A 21,263-nucleotide genomic window follows, 5' to 3' on the forward strand; every position below is an offset into this window, starting at 1 on the left:
CAATGATGGAAATGAAAGAAAGGTTCAGGAGTGGAATTAAAATACAAGGTGAAAGGATATCAATGATACGATTCGCTGATGACATTGCTATCCTGAGTGAAAGTGAAGAAGAATTAAATGATCTGCTGAACGGAATGAACAGTCTAATGAGTACACAGTATGGTTTGAGAGTAAATCGGAGAAAGACGAAGGTAATGAGAAGTAGTAGAAATGAGAACAGCGAGAAACTTAACATCAGGATTGATGGTCACGAAGTCAATGAAGTTAGGAATTCTGCTACCTAGGCAGTAAAATAACCAGCCGGCCTCGGTGGCCGTGCGGTTCTAGGCGCTCCAGTCCGGAACCGCGCTGCTGCTACGGTCGCAGGTTCGAATCCTGCCTCGGGCATGGGTGTGTGTGATGTCCTTAGGTTAGTTATGTTTAAGTAGTTCTAAGTTCTAGGGGACTAATGACCACAGCAGTTGAGTCCCATAGCGCTCAGAGCCAGTAAAATAACCAATGACGGACGGAGCAAGGAGGACATCAAAAGCAGACTCGCTATGGCAAAAAAGGCATTTCTGGCCACGAGAAGTCTACTAATATCAAATACCGGCCTTAATTTGAGGAAGAAATTTCTGAGGATGTACGTCTGGAGTACAGCATTGTATGGTAGTGAAACATGGACTGTGGGAAAACCGGAACAGAAGAGAATCGAAGCATTGAGATGTGGTGCTATAGACGAATGTTGAATCTCTCTAATTTTACATTCGTGATCTCCTCGGGAGGCATAAGTAGGGTGAAGCAATATGTTCGATTGTTCATCCAGAAACGCACCCTCTCGAAACCTGGACAGCAAGCTACACCGCGATGCAAAGCACCTCTCTTCCAGAGTCTGCCACTTGAGTTTGCTAAACATCTCCGTAACGCCACACGCTAACCAAATAACCCTGTGACGAAACGCGCCGCTCTTCTTCGGGTCTTCTCTATCTCCTCTGTCAACCCGACCTGGTACGAATCCTACACTGACGAGCAATACCCAAGTATAGGTCGAACGAGTGTTTTGTAGGCCACCTCCTTTGTTGATGGAATATATTTTATAAGGACTCTCCCAATGAATCTCAACATGGCACCCGCCTTACCAACAATTAATTTTATATGATCATTCCACTTCAAATCATTCCGCACGCATACTCCCAGATATTTTACAGAAGTAACTGCTACCAGTGTTTGTTCCACTATCATATAATCATACAATAAAGGATCCTTCTTTCTATGTATTCGCAATATATTACATTTGTCTATGTTAAGGGTCAGTTGCCACTCCCTGCACCAATTGCCTATCCGCTGCATATCTTCCAGCATTTCGCTGCAAATTTCTAATGCTGCATCTTCTCTGTATACTACAGCATCATCCGCGAAAAGCAGCATAGAACTTCCGACACTATCTACTAGGTCATTTATATATATTGTGAAAAGCAATGGTCCCAAAACACTCCCCTGTGGCACGCCAGAGGTTACTTTAACGTCTGTAGACGTCTCTCTGTTTGCTAAACACTCTTCAATCCAGCCACACAGCTGGTCTGATATTCCGTAGGCTCTTACTTTGTTTATCAGGCGACAGTGTAGAACCGTATCGAACGCCTTCCAGAAGTGAAAGAAAATGGCATCTAGCCACTTACTGATTTAACGTAAGACCAGAACTTCCTAGGATTTTCTGTCAAGTCGGTACATAGAATTTTACTTTCGAAGTCACTGAACGCTTCAAGCATTGCCCTCCTTACGCTAACTTTGACATCGTTTAGTTTCTGTTTGTCTGAGAGGTTTTGGCTGCGTTTAAACTATCTATCTGCGTTAAAAACTAACCATCACTTTTCACGTATTGTAACTTTCACTACCCCATTTATTATGGAGCACTCAATGATGTCACAAATTAGAAGAAGTTATTACTAAGTCGCAAAAAGAAAAAAAAATCGTATTCTGTGCTGCACCCTACTGCTATGTCTTATATTTTCTGACTTACAAAGCGACACTGTAGTACCCTATAAAAAACTGCACAGCACAGCACAGCACAGCACAGCACTACACTACACACAGCTGTAATATACTGTGGTGTTGGGTCAGCAATGCAAAACGAAATCGTATTGCATCACAAACAGCCGAATATAAATGGGAATACTGGCGGCAGGGAAATGAACGTTATAGATGACGAAGCAGATTCCCAGGAGGTGGGCGGCCATGCGCTTTGCCGACGGTTCGGTGCCCAGGCCCCTCGGGCGCTAGCAGGCAAAATCTGTTCGGCGGGAAGAGATAAGGAAGCCGAGGTAGGGGCCAGGCCAGCACGGCGCCGTCCTCGGGAGAGTTGTTCTGCGGAGGGCCGAGAGAGGCGTGGGAGGCGTGGGTGCAGCAGAGGGGAGGCGGGTGGCGGTGGTCTCGCAGGACAGCAGGGGACGTCTGGACTCGCCTCTCCAATGCCTGCGGGAGGGGTGTAAAGCGGAGCGACCACGCGGAAGGAGTGGCGAATGTGAAGCGGCGTAGCGGCAGCAGTCCTGACTTGATTGGAGCTAAGAATGAGAGAAATAAAAGTCGCTTTGTGTGAGCCGTGCTGTTTTTAACGTGCTTCCACCTCACTACGTTAATTTAAATTACTACTGTCACTGAATGGCTGCTTTGCCTGACCGTGCGCGGCGCTAGCAGCGCGTATCGATATATCCCCTCTCGTAGTATCTTTGATCAACTGCTATTACTTCGCAGTCGTTGGCTGTTGTAAGGGAGTTCGGGTCGCGAGTTCGGACTGCCAGTCAGTTGGAACGCGTCTGGAGTGCAGTCCGGACCTGCCAGTCGGGGAGTTGCAATGTGGCACTATAGTTCAATTCTTTTATCTTGGCGGCTCGCGCATGTCCGCCCAGACGCGGGAGATTGCTGCGTTGCCAGTTGCACGCGCCAAGAAAAGCAGCGCCATAGTATAATATAGTTCGCAAACTTACGTTTAGGGGGGAGCGCGCAGTTTCTGAAGTAAAGCCACCACGGCCGCATTAACCCTTTCGCTGCTTCAGAGACGTGCGCCCCGCATTCCGCGCTGTGCACGATTTTGTCGTCACTGCACCGCTCGCCTGTGCAGACACTAGGTGTTCCGACTACTTTGACACACTTATCATTCGATTTCACAAAAACTATTTGGCCCAAAAATTTGATTTTCACACATCTTCTTGACTGATACCTTCCCCCCATAAATGACTTAATTATTTTTTTTCGATGTTCAACGCAGTTATTGTGCAGCATTAAATGTAGTAAACCATTGCACGAAATTTTGAAGAGTTTGCAGCAGTAAAAGTCCACAGCGTATACTTTTCGTATGGACGATTTTAGTTACCACTAGCAATTTCAAAAAATTACATTCAAACGATTAAAATTCATGAAGTAAGACACTTCGATATTATTTTTAAATAAAGAAAATATTAACCACCGACAAAGATTTGAACTCGGAACATTCTGCTTAGCAGCCAAACACTTTACCCATTACGCTATCGCAGTTTGACATTTAGTAGAATTCCTGGAGTACTTTAAAAAGTCATGCAAAATACCGACAAACACTGTTAGTATGACTATGAATTACGTTTCGTCGAATTACAATAGGAAATAAACAATTACCGCTGTTCTTTATTGCGAAAGAGCGGTTGGTGAGAATGAATTTCCTTGCTATCACCTGAATTAGGAGGCTTATTACTTGTTTGGTTTAATTAATTAATAGAATATGAAGCAGTTGGTATAAAGAATGCTTTTTCCAAACTTTCTTTTATAGAAAGTCTGCTATCAAGACATTGCTTTTGTTCAATTACTTTATTTATGACTGAACTTTTCTAAAACTGAAGACACTAGTCCGTGTTCTGCACTGCAGTCGAGCTCTGGCACCGTCGTTCTCTGTTCATTGGCTGGCTGTGTTTTGTGACGTCAGATGCGCAGAACGAACCTAAACTCGGCCGCCGTCGTAAATGACGCGCACTTTAGTGTAGTCGGGTTGGAGCTGTGAGGTCGGCGTGGACATGGCTAGCCCGACCATTGACGCCCCGCATCACTTGAGCTTGGCCACGGCCTTGGTGGATCGTCGGTCGGTCGTCCTACCGGCCGACGCGTTTTGGATCGCCGATCGTTCATGAGTCGGCTGTGTGTGTGTGTGTGTGTGTGTGTGCGCATCGACTCCCGATTTGTCTTCGTGCGTGTTTAGTTACTGCTGTGTGTCGTCCAAGTCTTCGTCCAAGTGTTTGTCAAACTGTGTGTGTAGTTCGTGCCATTTCCACTGACAACTTGTTTTAAATGTTGTCGGCGTACTGGCAGACAGTCGGTGGGTTGCTGTGGACCAGGGAAGTTATCTCCGCGTGGTGCAGTCGGCTGGGTCCGCTGGCGGTCCCTGTGCAGTGTCGGACGTGTGTGGAGCTGTCCAATCGCTACAAGCTTCGTGGTTCACCAACCCAGGACGTGAAAGTTGAGTAGTGGTTTCAAGGACCCAAGCCACGTCCATTCACGGTGTGTAGGTTGTTTCGGTCGTTCGCTGGTTTGGAGGTTTTCCTGTGAGCAACACCAAGTGTTTGGTTGCTGAAATTTAGCCGCCCTGAGGTGGAATTAACTACATTGGTTGACTACAATTCAACTGCACCAGCGGAATTTTGTGCCTTCTGGCCGTTAGTGTTCCAGCTACTTGCCCTGGCCACTAACGTAATTTCAGGCAGCGTCCTTACCTCACCTGTTGTAGCTGTCCAACATGGTGTGTAGTTTTGACAGCTAATACATATTTCATTGTGGATAATCACATTCGTAACTTTTGGTGTTTCAGTTCTCATGTACCGATTGGTTGCAAGCAAGTCGTTGTGTCGGTCGGTCGTGGCTGTCCCCTCGTTGGGTTCCGACGGATCAAGTGTAGTTGGGCTCACCACCTGTCTCACCTAAGAGAACGAGGGCAGACTGACCTTCCTGGAGGCTTCCGAGTGCCATTTTCTTTATTGTCCGTCTCACCGGTGTTTAATTGTCTGTTTGCGATCTATCACATCCAGTGATTTAAAGAATTCTTGCTTTTACTGGATTTTATGTATTTTTGAATTTTGGAAAATCAACTGTGGCCCTTCAGCCACTTAAATCCCTATTAAAAAAAAAAATTGCGGCCTTCTGCCTTTGAAAGGTTATGGCAATTTATTTTAAAATCTTGCAAATTTTATTGTGGGTCTTCAGCCTTTTGTATTGCATCTTTTTTATGTTTGTCTGTTCACCCTTCCCTTGAGGCTCTCAGTCTCGCTGCCTATGTACATGTCAATTATTTCATTTGCAATTTTAACTGCATGCTTTTACCACTTGAGATTTACCTTACTGCTTTAAGATTTCTTGTTTGGAGGCCTTCAGCCGTGAAGTAATTTATAGCCTTTTTGAAACTAGTAGTTCTAAAGTTTAGGCTTTGTGCCGTTTTGGTTTAAATAAATTACAATTTTGAGTGAACCTGATAGACACCTTATTTGGCCCTTTCCACAATCCTGATTACCTGTTCTGCCCAGCAGGTTTAGCGGGCGTTTCATCGTGTTACAGAGTTGCCAAGGACGAGCCTTTCTAACCATGCAGGAAAGGTAACGACAGTAGGGAAGCGTATGATGGGCAAGTTCCACTGCGCAACGAGAAAATGAAATGTTGCTCACACAGAGGGAACGAATGACATAGCAACGCAATCTAAACCGAACAAAGATCCTACAAATTTCGGTTATGATAAGGTACAGAAGGAGATGAGGCGATCTCGGAATTATCAAGATACAAGACGGAGGAACCGTTGTATGTGCAGAAGTATGAAACCCGAATTCCCTGTAGATAGCGCTAGCCGTCAGTGTAGGGCCTGTGAAGCCGCGTCTACACTGCCATTTGCTTCCTGTAACGGCTGACGCCGAATGTCAACACGCAGTAACCCAAGTTCCATACACCGGGATCTGTTTCAAACGCGTAAAAATGTCGAGTTTTGTGGCTATGAACTACGATTTTCGGACAGCATTGGTATTCTGTTATCATTTGAAGAAAACTACTGCAGAATCACATCGAACCCTTGTCGAAACTTTCGGCGAACGTACTCGTGGAAGAATACAGTGTTTCCAGTGGTTCAAAAAATTCAAAAGTGGTGATTTTGACTTGAGAAACGACGAGTGGGGGAAATCACCGAAAAAGTTCTAAGACAACTAATTGCAGGCCTTATTGGATGAGGATGATACTCAGACTCAACAGAAACTTGCGGAACAATTGAATGTGTCGCAGAAAGCCGTTTCTCTTGCGTTGAAAACTGTGAGAAAGGCGCAGGAAGTGGGGAAAATGGGTTCCGCATGAACTGTATGAAAGACAGCAAGCAAATCGAAAGACCACTTGTGAAATGCTCCTCGCCAGATACAAAAAAAGGTCGTTTCTCCATCGAATAGTGATAGGTGACGAAAAATGGATACATTTAGAGAATCTGAAGCGTCGTAAATCATGGGTGAATCCACCGCAAGACCAAATCGCTTTTGAAAGAAGACAATGCTCTGTGCTTGGTGGGATCAGAAAGGTGTCATTCATTGTAAGGTGCTAAAACCTGGTGAAACCGTTAACACTGATCGCTACCAACAGCAAATGATCGATATACATCGAACATTACATGAAAAACGACCAGAATATGGAAAAAGGCAAGACAAAGTCATATTGCTGCGTGATAGCGCCCCATCACACACAGCACAACGGGCCAGGCAAACGATCGAGGTTTTCAGTTGGGAAGGACTGGGGCATGCGGCTTATTCTCCACACTTGCATCACTGGGACGCACTCTCACTGAACAACGCTTCATTTCGTATGAAAAGGTACGAAAATGACGCGCCAACTGGTTCGCTTCAAAAGAAGAGCTGATTCTTTGGCGTAGCATTCATAGTCTGCCTGACAGGTTGGAGAAATATGAAAGTAGCAATGGAGATCAGTTTGAGTAAAATATTGTTTATCAGTTTCAAACAACAGACGTGTAATTATTTCAGCCACACTCCGGTTTCATACTTCTACACCTGGTATGTGGCTTTAACATGATAAACGCGTGTCTATCGTTATTCCAGGAACTATTGGTTTATCCGAAGCAGACGCAAACAGAAACAGATGGGATCAACTGTTAATCACATAAATGTTGACTACAATTAACATTGGAGAGTAATTCGTTAAAGATTCTTTGTAACACCTGCACCGTAGGCTATATATATACAAGTGCTGAGAAACCCTTCTGGTTACAGTCTGCGAAGTATATTGCGGATATAGTAGCAAATAAGTAATAAATGTAAACGTCATGCGTGACGCAGCAGTTTTTCACGCAGCTCAGTGTTTGTATCTCCTGTACTATGACAGGCGGGTGGTTCTTACCCAGAGACCCAGAGAGCGATTGTTGCCTGACAGTCAAGGACCTTGGGTACCGAGTCTGATTGAAATAGGTCCACGTTTTTTTATTTACTTTTTATTTTTTTTAGGAAGAGCCGTAAAAATGACACACACGCACACGCACACACACACACACGCGCGCGCGGACGCGTTTTTATAGTACGTAATACGTATGAATTGTAACACGATAGCCGCGAAGGATTAGCCGAGCGGTCAAAGGCGCTGCAGTCATGGACTGTGCGGCTGGTCCCGACGGAGGTTCGAGTCCTCCCTCGGCCATGGGTGTGTGTGTGTGTGTGTGTGTGTGTGTGTGTGTGTGTGTGTGTGTTTGTTCATTGGATAATTTAGGTTAAGAAGTGTGTAAGCTTTGGGACTGATGACCTTAGTAGTTAAGTCCTATAAGGTTTCACACACATTTGAACATTTTTTTTTTTTTTTTGTAACACGATAACTTTATGATCAACTATTTTGTTCCAAACGTTACAGCTTTCTTTAATATTTTCTATATTTTCTGTAATGTATTTTAATGTAGCTGATGCAAAATGATTACAGTTGAATCTAAAAGTGAAAATTATATTTTTTGTAGTCTTACTAGTTTATGCTTAATACATTAAAATCGTAATCGATAGAGAAAAGGAGGAGGAATGTCCCTCGCTGCCTGGAGTCGAGCTTACGAATAGAAATTGAAGGACAAAATGTAGACAGCGCACCAGTTGTGGAACAATGACTACTAGTCTTTGGGTGCTATCTGAAGAAGAAGCATCTTGAAGCATCGTGGATAACAAGCGGGGCTAAAGTGTCCATGAATTATTGCAAATGGGACTCGGATGCAACTTACTGAAATCCTCAGCATATAAATACAGGCTCTGGATTAATATTGCGAAGCTAATAAGAGATTTATGGAGCGTATTACATGAAGAGCCACGGGTGCACAATCATGGGCAACATCATCGCGACAGCAGCTAAATACTTCATCTACACAGGCGAAGAACTGTTTTAGATTTATACTATCAAAATGAGCTAGTGCTCTGTGATATTACGAAAATGAACTTACTGTGTCAGGCTTACTATACTCGTCTAAGTCATATTCGCTCAGTTAGATTTCCAATACTTTCCCTTACGTAAATCGAGATTTTAATAAATGCAAATGCTTATTGAAAGAATTATTTAAATTCTTCACTTAAGAATAGGCCGTGGTCAATATATAAAACTCTCCCCTGACGTTATCGTCTCCGACTGCGGGAGACATCCTTCGAGGTAAAGCGGCGAACTGCGAAGAGAACTCCAAGAAGCGCTTATTATGTAGGCAGTACATAGGGCGCCACGATCGATCACGAGTCGTCGGCTATGAGACTGTCTCTGGTAACGCCAACATTCTCGATTGAAAGTAATCGATGATCACGCTTGCGGTGCAATCCCGACATCCAAATTTTATCCAGTTTAACACCTTTGCCTTTCCTGTTAAAATTATTACGGAGTTTATCAATCTCGATAGCCTCTCTATCAAATGGTTCAAATGGCTCTGAGCACTATGGGACTCAACAGCTGTGGTCATAAGTCCCCTAGAACTTAGAACTACTTAAACCTAACTAACCTAAGGACAGCACACAACACCCAGCCATCACGAGGTAGAGAAAATCCCTGACCCCGCCGGGCCTCTCTATCCATGCGTGCATAATAATGCGAGGTTTTAGATATGACGCTCGTCGCTGAATTTTATTTCATGCTTCCTGGTAAACATGTTCCGCTATGGCCGATTAATCCGTGTGACGCAGGCGGCAATTCCTCTCATGTTCAACAAGACTGGTGTTCACACTTCTCTTTGTGGTACCGATATAAACCTCAGAACTAAAGACAATAACAATTGAGACACAGGGAACAAAAATAAGAACAGAAATGAAAACGAAAAAAGTATCTAAATTTTTTCCATTGCCACAATTCATGATTCATGCTGTCTGATTGTGATGGTTCAGTGAACAAACTAAAAATCATTTGTGAAAATTTGCAACTGAAATAATAAAAGTAATTTTTAAGGTAATTTTCATTACCACACAATTATATGGAGGACGAGACAAGTACTATGGAGCTTTTGAGAAATCATAAGTATTGCCATTGGTTAGGGTACTCTATGTCCAGCGTTGTACATCCGAAAGCTGGCCGACAGTATACAGGAGTCTAACTCATTTTGCTCCCTGCACGGCAAATAATACTTCCGGAACGAAGGCAAGACGACTGTTTCACTAAACCTTTTTCACCTCCATTTTTATCCTGTATCGAAACATTCCTCTCCTGACGTTTGGCTGTTTATGAACAGACAGGAGCCATTCTCTTCCAGATTTCTGATAATTACGCACTGCTATCAGGGACTCGTAAACTGTATATTACTGTGGGACGTAGTCCAGTGAGCTATACCCCCAGAGTCACAGCTGGCTTGTCATTTTCTTCGGGATTCTATGTAGATAATATGGGAAGGCACCATGTCCTATCAGAAAGTTTACTAGCCCAGCGGTTCGTTTAACGTGTCACTTTTGGAGCTTCTCCAAAACGTATGAAAGCACAAAGACAGAGAGACTGGTCCCAAATTTACACATGTGTGAGAAAATGTGGACGGGGACACGTGTGGCGGAGGCGCTTTCTGTTGTCGGGCGGCGGTGGCCTTCGCAGCGTGAAATTTACGTCGGCAGTAACTCCTGATTTCTGCCTGGCGAGCAAAATACACACGGGCAAAGCACCAGGTGTTCTAAGGAAACTTCATCACGACAACAGCACTATTAACTCAGCATTAACTCAGCATTAACTCTAACATAGCGCGTGTCCGCCTCGGAAGTGTAATTCTATTGTTGTGGATAAAAAAGAAAATAAAAAAATACGAATGTGTTACTGATAACCATAAACTTTTGGGACCTAAATTATGAGTTTCAAGCTAGTTGCGTTTGATGAAGCAGGAATATTACGCACACTCTTCTCCAAAAGCGTGGCGCCACCGTCCTACAGAAGCTGTTGCCTACAGGTCGGCTATTGGGAAACTACTTTGCGGGTTACGTGACAAACGAAACTAACTGAAACTAAGATTTTCCAAAAACATTGTGTTCACCAGTCGATAGTAACTTGGGATTCGCGTCTGGTCTCCGTGTTCAAGGAAAAAACTGATTTTGAGAACATTTATCTTAGGCTGCTTTCGTCTGATGAACGGTCAATTAAGTTAAATACTAGACGACCTCTCTTAACCAAAAGAGCGGATGCTGTGCATTCGGGACGACTAGGGTTCAGTTTCTCTCCGGCCATTCAGATTCAGGTTTCTTATGGTTTCCCAAATTTGTTGAAAGCAAATCCCAGGATGGTTCACCGTCGGTTTCCTTTGTCATCATCATATTAGCACACTGGACTCGTATTCGGAATGATGGCGTCCGGCGATCGTGATTCGGATTTTCCGTGATTTCCCTAAATCACTCCAGGCAGATGCAGGGATGGTTCCTTTGAAAGTGCACGGCCGATTTCCTTCCCCATTCTTGAAACAATCCGAGCTTGTACTCCGTCTCTAACGACCTCGATGTCGACGGCACCCAAAAGCCTGAGCTTCCTTCCTTCTTCCTTCTCGCTTCTCATCTCCCCTCCCCCCACCCCTCCCCCCAATCCCTACTTGTGCTCTCTTCTACTTTGTTGTTAAACCGCAACTACTTTCTTTGTTTCATTTAGTCTTTTACGTATTGATTATGTAAAAGCCTTCGATCGATAGGCTATTAACATGGAGCATACTAGCGAAACGAGATTATCCTAAATACATCATTAAGGTATGTTCACAGAATCTAAAACAATAATTAAATCAGGTGCGAGAATTTCGGATATGAAACCAGTGAATCTGAGCGTCAGATGGAACACTTTATCACTGACATATTATATATACATTGACGACCTCTTAACGAGATGGCAGTAAGTAAATGCTGAGCTACAGACTTCGAGCCATAAACACTTGCCTTTTTGCAGATGATCAACTTTTTGTATTTTACGATGAAAGGAAATTACCGTGTACAAGCTACACCTACTGAATAAAGAATATAATACAGAAATCTCAGTGATTAGAACGAAGGTAATGACACTGAAGTTCAGCCAATCAGGTGAAAAATTGCTATCAATATCAGCATAGCTGAAAAAGTTAACAGTTGTAATTATTAGGAAACCAAATAGGCTCACGGCATAATATACAGCTCACATAGAAATTTAAAAGCAGTCAAGTTTCACCTGCTCCAGCCTAGAGATGTAAAGGTGTAAAATAAAATGTGTCCTTGGCACTTACTTGATAGAGACTCACGGAGTTTAGATTGGCACGTAAATACAGTACAAATGCAGATACTCATAGTGAGAGGAAAGAGCACTGAAAAACAATACAGCAGTATTTACTTCATTTGCAGAATAATGATTATAGCTATTATAAATAGCATGTTTTTAGGTTGGTTAGTACGCATGGAACAAGGAAGCCATTGAAGTTCGTTTACGGGACGACTTACACACTGCAGATGGTACACATTAAGGTGTCAATGATCACAGCCAGGAATGACTGGGCAGCAGTCACCGCGCAGCCGCCTATCACACGCCTACCACGGTCTCGGTGGACGAGACTTGCCCTACGTCCTCCACTTGCTCGACTCTCACCAGGTGCTACCAATCACTCACGACGGACCCTCGCCACGTGGGACTCGACATTTATAACGCTGAAAGACAATCGTAATTCGGTGACCACACTTAGACTCTGATTGAAACTTCTTACTGGTGGATGCAGTATAAACTTATTTCTTGCTGTCTAGAAGTGACTATTTTTAACTTGTCATCAAGCAGTGACTCTTTATTTTTCCATTACTCACTTTTACATGTTTAGTGATTTAACAAATTGTCGTTCATCAGCACCTGTGGCACATAAGAAAGTGTTCTCCCCTTATGGTCACAGACATACACTACTGACCATTAAAATTGCTACACCAAGAAGAGATGCAGATGATAAACGGGTATTCATTGGACAAATATTTTATACTAGAACTGACTTGTGATTAAAATATCACACAATTTCGGTGCATAGAGCCTGAGAAATCTGTACCCAGAACAACCACCTCTGGCCGTAATAACGGCCTTGCTACTCCTGGGCATTGAGTCAAACAGAGCTTGGATGACGTGTACAGGTACAGCTGCCCATGCAGCTTCAACACGATACCACCGTTCATCAAGAGTAGTGACTGGCGTATTGCGACGAGCCAGTTGCTCGGCCACCATTGACCAGACGTTTCAATTGGTGAGAGATGTGAGGAATGTGCTGGCCAGGGCAGCAGTCAAACATTTTCTGTGTCCAGAAAGGCCCGTACAGGACCTGCAACATACGGTCGTGCATTATCCTGCTGAAATGTAGGGTTTCGCAGGGATCGAAAGAAGGGTAGAGCCACGGGTCGTAACACATCTGAAATGTAACGTCCACTGTTCAAAGTGCCCTCAATGCGAACAAGACGTGACCGAGACGTGTAACCAATGGCACCCCATACCATCACGCCGGATGATACGCCAGTATGGCGATGACGAATACAGGCTTCCAATGTGCGTTCACCGCGATGTCGTCAAACACGGATGCGACCATCATGAAGCTGTAAACAGAACCCGGGTGCATCCGAAAAAATCACGTTTTGCCATTCGTGCACCCAGGTTCGTCGTTGAGTACACCATCGCAGGCGCTCCTGTCTGTGATGCAGCGTCAAAGGTAACAGCAGCCATGGTCTCCGAGCTGATAGTCCATGCTGCTGCAAACGTCGTCGAACTGTTCGTGCATATGGTTGTTGTCTTGCAAACGACCCCATCTGTTGACTCAGGGATCGAGACGTGGCTGCACGATCCGTTACAGCCATGAGGACAAGATGCCTGTCATCTCGACTGCTATTGATACGAGACCATTGGGATGCAGCACGGGGGTTCCGTATTACCCTCCTGAAGCCACCGATTCCATATTCCGCTAACAGTCATTGCATCTCGACCAACGCGAGCAGCAGTGTCGCGATAGGATAAACTGCAATCGCAATAGCCTACAATCCGACCCTTATCGAAGTCGGAAACGTGATGGTGCGTACCATTTCTCCTCCCTAGACGAGGCATCACAACAACGTTTCACCAGGCAACGCCGGTCAACTGCTGTTTGTGTATGAGAAATCGGTTGGAAACTTTCCTCATGTCAACACGTTGTAGGTGTCGCCACCGGCGCCAACCTTGTGTGAATTCTCTGAAAAGCTAATCATTTGCTTATCACAGCATCTTCTTCTGCCGGTTAAGTGTCTCGTCTGTAGCACATCATCTTTGTGGTGTAGCAATTTTAATGGCCAGTAGTGATGAAATTATCTCACTCAGAAGTGGCTGTGAGGTTGATTTTTGTACTGTGCACTGGTAAATAATAAATACTGTGAAACTTAGTGTCGTAATCAAACGAGTCCTACCACTCCTCTACTACTCTGCTCGTTGCACAGTATTATGTTTACCTAAATCCCTCAACTGCGAAATGTTATCAGAGGCCAACAGCGGTATCACGCTTAAAGTCTGAAAACTACACACATCACGATCTCATGCAGCTTGAGATCATAATTTATATTACTGTCAATGTTTCTCGTGTACGTTTTAATTGCTTTAATCGAAGGATGAAAATTAGCAACGTAACTGGTGCCAACTCGTTGTCTATAGGGTAAAATGTAAATAACACGTAAATATGAATACATTACACTTGATCAACTGGAAAAAAGCAGTTATGCCCTATGTGTTTTGAGGGTCATTCACTCTCGAAAAGGTGGAACAAAGAGAGATCCAGAACGCAGCACTAGAGAAGCAAATACTGTGGTGTACAAAACCAGGTGGACAACGAAAGGACGCGTCCAGTAACGCAGCAGATGTGGATATGGAGCTTCTCCTGGCGTATCGACTGTTCGAATAATTTATGGGAATGCAGCACGGCAAAGTCTTCGACGGCTGCCCTCATACCGGCACATGAATATCCAAAACAACGTCATTGTGGAGTATGTTATAATGCTGTAGTGGTATACTCAACAGCGAGAAAATGAAGTGACAAGTATATGACGAAGTGTCTTTGCGCACAAGATCCAGTGAGTAATCTAGCTACTAATAGGGAAGATTTTCTTTATTTTAGGACATTGGTTCCTTTCTTGGGTGTCTCTGAACCTCATAGGTGTATGTTGAGCAAATGCATGTTGTTGTTGTTGTTGTTGTGATCTTCAGTCCAGAGACTGGTTTGATGCAATTCTCCATGCTAGTCTATCCTATGCAAGCTTCTTCATCTCCCAGTACCTACTGCAACCTACATCCTTCTGAATCTGTTTAGTGTATTCATCTCTTGGTCTCCCTCTACGATTTTTACCCTTCACACTGCCCTCCAATGCTAAATTGGTGATCCCTTGATGCCTCAGAATATGCCCTACCAACCTATCCCTTCTTCTAGTCAAGTCGTGCCACAAATTTCTCTTCAAATGCATGTACAGTGTAGATTTCACACCGATGGCGTTGTACGAGAGGAGACACCCCAAGCTGACGCAAAACCACCTTAACATTGCTCACTCAGACCAGGTAGGTCTAATAAGCAATGTTTCTTCCTAGCCACAGGATGATGAATTAACTAGTTTATTCCTCCCACTTATTTTCATAATGTGCTTTACCTTCAGTGACTGATAAGCAAATGTTTATTGCCTGAAATAAATTTCTGAATTCTTCGAACACTATCGGCTCGGCATAGCCTTTTTCTTGTAGGACAAACGGGTAACCAGAAGATAAATAATGAATTCACGAACTACGTCATCTGGAAACCGGGAGAGAAACTTGAACCGCTACCGCGCACGGGGTGAAAGAGTGAACTGCAGGGTACGCCGTTCTAAACTTTTCTCGCGTCACCTCACCGCTGGAAGTTTCAAAGAAGATCAGCAAGAGTTGTTTCACCGCTGCCCGTGAATTGTGACCCCACAGCGATGTGACACAGGTTTTTCTGTCATGGCGCATACACTTCAGCTGTACTGACAGCGTGTGAGCCGCTTTCGTAACATGTTATGAAATTAAATACTTAATTCAAGGAGAAATGAAATCCGGACGGTCTCGTGCCTCACACTATCTTTTTTAATCTTATAATTTTTACAGAATAACTGTCGATGATCCAGCACTCTACCCAGCTCTGTAGTGGTTTTTGGATAGTTTTTCCATGTCTCATATGTAAAAGAGCAATTTGGATGTCAAATAAAAGGCTTACAATCGAGTTAAACTTGATTAATGCACGTAACAAATTCGGGATAAAAAAATAGGATATGGCACGCAAACTGCACATAATTTTTGCCAGTTGATGTAATGCTTGGGCGTTGGTTAAATCTAGAGCTCGCAAATGCTCACTGCGATCGGACGAAAGTACTACTCTGTTATAGCCGCAGGCTTATCTCAGTACACTGATCAGCCACAAGACTATGATCACCAACCTACTATCGATACCAACCAGTTAAGACGATAACATCGTCGCGTGGTGAGGAATGTCTGCTAGTCAGACACATGCATGGTGCATGCAGTATCAGCGAGCACGCTGTCCTTGTGTAGAATGCGGAAGGCGCGCCATCTATCTGAGTTTGACCGAGGGCAGGCTGTGATGGTCTGGAGGCTTAGCACGAACATTCCGGAAACTGCACGACGTGTCGGGTGGTCGAGGAGGGTGTGGTGAGCGTCTTCAACACGTGCCGAAGCCGAGGTGAATCACGTCTTGATGTGGAGTTGGGCCGCCACCCCTCATTACAGATATTCTCGCAAAATTTTGTAATTTTTGGCGAAAATGTCATAATGACGGTGAAATATTTGCCTTGACATTCAGGTCCCCTGGACTAACTATAGATTTGCGAGCTATTTACCTGAAATGATACCGCTAGTGGAAATGTGGCAGAACTAACACCAGACTTTCATACTGTCTCCGCAGACGACGACTCATGCTAGTGCACGAGAGGATCGATACTAGACGTTGGTTCAGTGGCAGAGCATTATTGCATGGTCTGATGAATTCCGGTACCTTCTTCATTATGCTGACGGTCCGCAGCTCGTGGTCTAGTGGCTAGCATTGCTACCTACGGATCACGAGGTCCCGGGTTCAAGATTTTCTCTGTCTGGATACTGGGTGTTGTCCTCATCATCCTCATCATCATTGTGACAGTGGACAGAATGGACTGTGAAAAAACTGGAACTTTGTACAGACGCTGATGACCGCTTAGTTCAGCGCCCCACAAAGCAATCATCATCATCATCATCATCATCATCACTGTGCTGACGGGAGAGTGCGAATCAATAGTATATAATTCCGCAAACGCGTATTTTACAAAAAGTTGAGGAAAGAAACTTTTTCGACTGACCCTTACATATCCACGAAGTATATGCTGTGAAACGTTAGCGACAATGGCTTAGTGACCAAGGCATTTCGCAGGACAGCAGAGTACCTGTCGTCGAGTCCCAGTTGCACTCTGCGATTATTTTATCTCATTTGCATTTTTTCCGCACCGAAATTGGTAGGAATGAGGTGGTTAGTAAGGAAAGTAAATCAATAAGGAAAAACAAGGAAGTGGGCAAATAAATTTCTCAAATTACTTCCAAGTACTTAATTAAAGTCTTAGGTCTATTTGTATGAACACAATTCCGAGAAAGATTGCTATGAAGATGAGAATTGGACGCACGTTATCCCAATAGGGAGCAAAAAGAACCCTTGTCGCAGCTGGTAGTGTGCATAAAATAACGCATTCGTTTACGGCGCAATATTCCATAGCAGCATTTGAAATATGTCGCCTAATTCTTTTTCCTTGCTTGTACGAAACTTGTGATTAATTTGGTTCTCGCCGTATAAAAGAGGTCAGTCTTTTAACCGACTGGTTAAAAAATGTTTACTTCACTTAGTATAAACCCAGGAAATAAAAAAAATTAAATTTACAGAACGTATCCTGAGAACATTTTTAAACCGTGCGCTGCTGATAACAAGCATTGTCTGATATTCGATTCCTGCAGTGGACGAAATAACACCGTGAGCTGTTACAGCATTTTTACAGCTGAAGAGGATCAACCGACTTGCACGATAGAAGTAATACCGCCAAACTATACGCCTCTGCGCCACGCATGTTGTTCTTATTTTTATCGCCAAGCCAAAAACTTAATTTCGAGACTAAACTAGCGGGAATTCCACAATCGAGCGGATGCAATAACGATTCATAGCATTATTCTTTATTACCTTTCAGCACCGATTTTTTCAGAAAATATTATCCTACGTGCAGTACGTGGCAAAATTAATTGCAGAAAAATAAATATTTTCAACAGCAAAATGGTTCAAATGGCTCTGAGCACTATGGGAATTAACTACTGTGGTCATCAGTCCCCTAGAACTTGGAACTACTTAAACCTAACTAACTTAAGGACATCACACACATCCATGCCCGAGGCAGGACTCGAAGCTGTGACCGTAGCAGTCGCGCGGTTCCGGACTGCGCGCCTAGAACCGCTTTTCAACAGCAAACGAAATCTTTTTTGCTTCTAATTTTCGTAAGGAACTATGTATAGTTGCTCGAAGATCGTATTCGGTAGATGTTCTTACTGCCGCGAGTGTACTGCTACAAATGTTCATACGACAAGTACCATCAGTCTAGTTGTTCGAAGGAGACTGATGACATGTAACAGAGTAGGCCCGCATCTCGTGGTCGTGCGGTAGCGTTCTCGCTTCCCACGCCCGGGTTCCCGGGTTCGATTCCCGGCGGGGTCAGGGATTTTCTCTGCCTCGTGATGGCTGGGTGTTGTGTGATGTCCTTAGGTTAGTTAGGTTTAAGTAGTTCTAAGTTCTAGGGGACTGATGACCATAGATGTTAAGTCCCATAGTGCTCAGAGCCATTTGACCCATTTTGTAACAGAGTAAGTGAAAGAGATATTGTAAATCGACCAGGATTAAATTCGCAATTCTTCACTAAACTATGTTGTTTGAGAAGTTTATTTGCCTACCTAATTATTATTTCCTGTTGTTTACTAAACCTCGTATTCCTACCAGTTTCGATGCAGATCGTTTAACAACAGATACCTTTTAGGTACGTATGCAGCAGTCACAAAATTTCTTTCACCAATTGGTAGGAAAATCTGCGTTTACGGACCCACATGCGTAAAGGAAAAATGATCAATTTTCATTTATCTAATGATCCCGTCAATTCTGAATCAAGTGCGCTTCATTCTCTTTATGGGTTGGTTTCTCAGACCGGAGTTTGTAGAGCCAAAATATCTTAGTCTTTCATTTTAGGTTCTAAACAAGCCTGTCAAATATGAGCCGAATCAGTTGGCCATATAGGAGGTCTTCCCTTGTTAATGCAAGGTCTGCTTAGTTATTCACCGTGTGTCCACTTCGCCTGTTTTCCATCGATATTTGTGTTTACCTGCATCACCATTAGTACTCTGCAACTCACTCTTCAGAACCTGACAGAGGCATCATCAGATAACAACTCTGTCGCTCCACTCTCGAATAGCGCGAGGAAGGAAGCAGCACATCCGTGTGGTCTCTGATTTCTCTTAGTTTATTACGACGGTTATTTTTTCCGTATATAGGTGGCCGTCAGCAAAAAATTTCACTTTCGGAGCAGAAAGTTGGTGACTTAAATTTCGTGAGAAGTTCTCTCCGCAACTAAAATTATATAAAATTTCTGATTTACAGGGTTACTAATATAGAACTGAATCGTAATTTAAAGTGTGCTGCATCCGAAGATAGGACCACAGAACGTTAACTGCCTTACTGTATGAGAAAATTTCTTTAAGACGTTTTTTACGGTTATATATTTTCAGTGCCTATATAGGTGAAGCGAAATTCGTGCACTCGACCCCTCATATGCCAGAAATAAAAAAATGTCTCACGCAAAATTTCGTTCGGCGAGTACATCCGGCAGAAAATGGACGCTAAAGAGCGGCACTCTGGCAACACTGTAACCACATGTATGGTAATTACCTTTGTTAGCACCTATTTATATGCTGCACAGTTGGTGCAGTGGATAGAGATTTGGGTTAGCATGTAGGAGATCGTGGGTTCGATCCTGGGTTGAGGAGCATTTCATTTATTTGCTAATTTCATTCTGACAATTCATACTGTAATATAAGCCGTTTCTTAGGTGATATGTATCCTAAATTTACAACATTTTGTAACTCTGAACGTAACAAATACGTGATTAGACAAATAAGAAATAGACAGTTGAAGAAAAATACCTGTCATTGGACAGAACAACTACAAAAGCAATATCAGTTTCGAGATGCTTAAGAAGTGCCTGTTCCATGTAATGCGCATTACCCCTCTGAAACATATTGTTGTGCATGATTCATCCCAATATCGCTAATTGTGAAATGTTCTGTTTTGAATTACATTGTGTCCCCAACGGCAATAGGCATGACGTTTCCACAATCCCATCGATATAATAATAATAATGCATTGAAATACGTACTAAACAGCATGCAGTTACCAGATTCAGTGTTGAAATGCATGGGACCACGGTGATAACACATACAAATAGTAACCGAGTCTGGACATTATTCGCAAAACACATTGGTAGTCCTATTGGTAACGTACGACCCTAACGAAACGCATGGATCTGAACGAGGCAAGAATAATAATTGCTACTAATATGTGGGACCATTGGATGAGGATACAAACAAAACTAGTTTCGCATCTAGTGGATGAGGTAACTGTGAAATTTTATGACATGAAAAGGGCTTCTTTCAAAGCTGACCAATCTTCCATTTCTAAGATAGTAGTATGTCAGTGCAGGTGTTTTCTATAGAGGACCCGCTGCAATCGCTGTTGACGATTAAGATGCCAGATACCGTACCACCTGCACTACATTTACCAAATAAAAAACACAGGCCTCCACCCAGATTCGAACCATCGACCTGCTGCATGCTAACCCAAAACCCTATCCACTGCACCAACTGTACAACACAAGGATTGTGTGCTGACAGAGGTAGTTACCATACATGTAATTATAGTGTTGCCATATTGCTACTCTTTAACATCCTTTTTCCGCCGGATGTACTCGCATGACGAAATTTTGTGACAGACATTTTTTTATCACTGGCATGTGAAGAGTTGCGCTGCGAAGCCCGAGTGCGCGAATTTCGCTTCACGATGTGTAACGACGAAACTGGTACCACACTGGTGTTCGCAGAGTCATTTGTCGAATTGTGGTACAGAGTGGTTATAATTCAACTTTCGCTATTTGGATCATTGTAGACAGATATTTACGGTGTGGGTAACTTTGTCGAAATGATGTTCAGATTGTGCGCCGCAGGACTTGCTTTCTCACTAGAGTTAGTGTCGTGACTCGCCGTTAAGCCGTCGGCACACGGACCGTGTTGTCGAACGTTAACGTTGAGCGTGCCAAGTTCAACGTGCTGCTGAACGCTCAGGAACGATGCGACTTGTGCATACGGTACGTGGGCCCCAACGTGGTATACGCGATCGCGACGCACTCCAGCGGCAGTTGAGGGATGTTTCTAGTTCTTAAATCACACTGTTTACTCAACGGGCACGCGTAAAATTCCCACACTAGCTCTATTAAAACGCGCGTTTCCTCCATCGTCCACGAAAAGGAAAGTACCATATCCAATCAATAAGGACACAGGCTTATAAAAGCTCACTCTGAGGATGGCCGGACGATACGCGGCCGAAATATCAGTGAAGGAAATTTTATTTGCGCGGCTGCATGCCCGAAATTTAATCGATTATTCATTACGCCGCGAGAAGTTGAAAACGCACAGTGCGTTACAAATTTGGAATACTTCTGCGCATAAGATAAACATTATTTCATGATTCCCACATTTTAGTAAAACCCCAA

This window comes from Schistocerca americana, chromosome 3 (assembly GCF_021461395.2).
Source record: "Schistocerca americana isolate TAMUIC-IGC-003095 chromosome 3, iqSchAmer2.1, whole genome shotgun sequence".
Classification (NCBI taxonomy): Eukaryota; Metazoa; Arthropoda; class Insecta; order Orthoptera; family Acrididae; genus Schistocerca; species Schistocerca americana.